At 38.6% G+C, this 4,043-nt stretch overlaps 1 long non-coding RNA gene across 1 annotated transcript; it reads right to left on the minus strand.

Annotated features, from left to right (window-relative positions):
• Positions 1-3,240: 3,240 nt before the first annotated feature.
• LOC109195620 (uncharacterized) lies at positions 3,241-3,839 on the minus strand. The gene is made up of 2 exons (XR_002057174.2): positions 3,678-3,839; positions 3,241-3,316 (listed from the first exon to the last, which is right to left on the minus strand). It is a non-coding gene; the product is annotated as an uncharacterized LOC109195620 (long non-coding RNA).
• Positions 3,840-4,043: the final 204 nt, after the last annotated feature.

Raw genomic sequence — 4,043 nt, forward strand, 5'->3', positions numbered from 1 at the left:
CATGCAGTGATTTTTTTTCTACAAGCCTGAAATCTTCACCTCTCAGGGTCTACTACAAAAATTACTTACCATGTCACAGGATGGTTCATCATGAGATCGTGTTGTTTGTCTTATACTTGATGATGAATATCACCTTTAGCAATCTTTGAAGTCAAGTTCACATCCAACAATACACTTTAATTTCACCTCTGAACTTTGTATTTTAAATCACACCACTTTAATTCCCCTTGGGGTGTTTTGAAAAACTCTACTACTTAAGAACTCCCACTCTATTGACTTATGCTTTAAAAAAAAAGGGTACACTTGGAGTGTTGAGCAGAGGTCTAAGAGATCCTCAACTCCCATTTGCATCACAATGTCAACACCATGTTGAGTATGAAAAGTTCCAGCTAGATGCATCTCCATTATTGAGGATGGAGAACCGTGCTGTTCCTGTAAAATGCCAAGTCCCTAATGGAGTGGTTGGTTTTCCTAACTAGTCTACATCAGATTCTACCAGGGCTTTCCTCTTCATTAAATCTATTCATTAAAATAGAGTCGATGAAATCCATGGCAATAAGGTTTGTGGATTATGTCTCATTTAATGTATGATGTGGTCATGTGATAAATTCCAGTTTGTAAACAGTCAGTTTGCAGTCAAGTGTGAAGATGACTGAAGTGAGGATGTGTGAACCTCCAAGTCTGAGGCCGTGGCTCTAAGCTGCAAATTATTTACACACTTTCAGTGCCAAATGAAAAATTTTAAGTATCTCTGGAACTTGTTGGGGAAGATTGGAGGAGACTGTTAGTCAGTTGTCTGTGTATCTTCACCAGGGATGCAGACACTCTACTGGCCCTGGATTTTATATCACTTCATGAAGAACAACATCCAGCCAAATCTTTATGGAACTGATTGTTTGTATACCTTTGCTGTGGTTATATTTTTTTTAAACGTGTTTTTTCAAATATACATACATAAAGAGGATAAATAAAGTGCAGCGTTATACTGCACAATAAAAAGCTTTTAAATGCAAGCTGTCAGTGATTTAATGCCTGGCTTTAAAAACACACTTACATTTCCTTAAACCTGGTTTCAACCATTGTACTCCACAAGGCTCCATCCTGAAATTCAAAAAAGATTCAAAATAAATAAGGACAGTGTCAGACTAGCTCATTCTTATTCAGCAATCAAAAGCAAATATTTCATGTTTCCATCCCTCGCTTGAACAAGGTATCATACTTTTGTTTTATTCTGTACTGTTATTACTTTTGTTCTCTTGCCTACTATCAAACACTATCATGTGGACTTACAGAATGACAGAGGAAGGTTTGTAGCCCTACCTCAACTTCTCCTTACCTGAGGGTTTCCAGTTTCCACTGTGGATCCTGCAGTCGAGTCAACAGCAGCTTCATTCCTGAGCCCCCTAGATGATTGTAGCTCAGGTCCAGCTGTCTCAGATGGGAGGGGTTAGAGCTCAGAGCTGAATTGAGGAAAGCACAGCCTTTCTCTGTGATCAGACAGCCTGAAAGCCTGCAAATATAACACACAGTGTTGGGGGGTAACGGAATACATGTCCCACCGTTACGTATTTAAAATACAAAATATGAGTAACTGTATTCCGTTACAGTTACCGTTCAAAAAGGTGATATTCAGAATACAGTTACTTTGTTGAAATAAATGGATTACACGGCGGTCTTTTCCTGTTTCATATGTTAGGCTATGCCCTCTCTATTTTTGGTAATTCCACGCCGCTGGAAACCCAAACAAAACATGCATTAAGAGGCTCTAATGCCTGTGTCTCAATCTTAGGGCCCGTGTCACCCTTTAATTGCAAAATGACATGAAGAAATATTTTTTAATATTATTGTTCAAAAATTATTTAATATGAGGGCAATAGGCCAAGTGTTACAGGCATCACCCTAAAGAATGTAGCCTCATGGGCAATGTAGTCCATGCTGCAGGGAGAACTGACTGCCATACCTGTTATGTGTCTGTGAGGGAGAAAAAGGAGAGTCGAAAAGTACGAGTTGTCATCGAACAGAAACGGGAGCTGGAAGCATGTAAATATAATAATAACCACTGTAGCCAAAAAAAAGTGTCTGACAAGCCCAGCTGTAAGTAAGCTATTAAGACTCGACTGTACACTGTGTTCGTGTTTTCCTCTGAAACAATAAGTTCCGTTGGAGCAGCCTTTCAACGCCTCTCTCTGTCTCTTGCTAGCAAAGTTGAAACAGACAACAAAGTAAAGCTAGTTTTCGTCTACGAGCCCGACACGAACCCGACGTATTAGCCACAGGTCCCTTTACTACGGTTCGGAGCCTCGGACCTGTTTTATATACGCGCGGAATAGTTTTCTATACGAAATCCCTGCAAAAAGTGCAGCCTTACCTAATGCCCACCCTACTGTTACTCATTTTATATTAAAATTCAAAAATCTAGTTGGTATTGGTATGGCGAGTAACCTTCAGTAATAGTAATAAATCACACAGCAATAGTACATTTATGTACTTGTAAAAAAGCATGATAATATATTGAGTAATCCAAAGTATTCAGAATATATGAGGGGCCGTACAAGCCAAAATTCATTCTTTCACTCTCACACACATACATTCTTCTTTCACATACATATATTTTCACTCTCACATACACATATTCTTCTGTCAGACACACGTATTGTCACTCTCACATACATATATTCTTCTTTCACATACATATACTTTCACTCTCATATAGTTTTATTTTAATTTTTATATTTAGATATTTTTATTCTCATGTTTACACATATTTAATACACACATTACAATATTGTGCTCTCTTATACATGTATTTTAATGTACATATTTGCCAATTTTCACTCTAACATACATGATTTTCATTTATGCATTCCTACATTTTGCTCTCATTTACATGCATTCAATATGCATTTAATCTCACAAATAATATATGTATGTAAGAAGAGAATGTATACATGTCTGAAGAAAATATATGTATGCAAGAGAATAATGTATGTGAATGAAAGAGTATAGTGGAAACGGAAGGAGTTTAATGGAAACGGAAGGCTGGGTGTCTGTACCGCTGTGATTGGCTGAGAAGCACGCGCGGGTCACTTTCAAGTGTCTGACAGCATGGAGGGGGGAGAAGAGACTCGAGTTCTTCAGCAAGCTATCGGGGTGTTAAGAAATATTTTATCATCTCCTGAAACGGTCACATGTTGTCCTCGTCACTTGATCGAGATGGGACGGGCTCAACTTTTTTTTTTACGTGCGCTCAGAATAGTGGCACAAAAATAACGCCATAGTGACCCACCAGCTGACCGGGTGGTCACTCGGGTTAACCCTAGAACACTATCGCTGGGCGATTTACACCCGAGCAAATACATTTACATGATTTCTCTCTCCTGCAGCTGTTTGCGTGTCGGGGAGCCTGTGCCTTCACCAGGGAAGTCTCAAATTTCCCAGGAATGGGTGGACCAAAGACCAGCTTTCCAGGGTCATTATTTTGTTTTAGGAGGGTTTTTTTTTTTCATTTTGTTAGACATGGCACAGTTGAAAGTAAAAGAAGACCACTGTAATTTGTCATGTGTTGTCATATTTTGATATATTTGATTACTTTTTATTGGTTATATTATATCGGGTAAAAATCACCCGGCTTTAGTGATTGTGTTACTATTTATAGCGATAGTGTTCTAGGGTTAAACATAATATATAAAGCTCAACTGACAAAAAATCACCGACTACACCACCAGGTATTATAGGAAAAACCATAAAGCCTTTGAACTAAAACAAACGCTGTTGTGACAGTGATGTACACTGTCTTGTTGGTATATATGCATGATTTGTATCACCTTCATGTTTCCAAACCGATACCATGACCAGCAGCTTTTACAGCTGTGGCTCCAGCAAACCTCAGCTGATACTAGAAAGTAATATTAAATAAATTCTAACAACAGCTGATCAAGCTTAAACGTGCTGCTGTTGTTTAGCGCAACATCCGCTGGTTTCCTCTTTCTGGCGCAAAGTGGGAGATAAACAAACAAGAGAGACGATCAGCTGATCATTGATCG

This window comes from Oreochromis niloticus, linkage group LG18 (genome assembly GCF_001858045.2).
Source record: "Oreochromis niloticus isolate F11D_XX linkage group LG18, O_niloticus_UMD_NMBU, whole genome shotgun sequence".
In the NCBI taxonomy this organism is placed as follows: Eukaryota; Metazoa; Chordata; class Actinopteri; order Cichliformes; family Cichlidae; genus Oreochromis; species Oreochromis niloticus.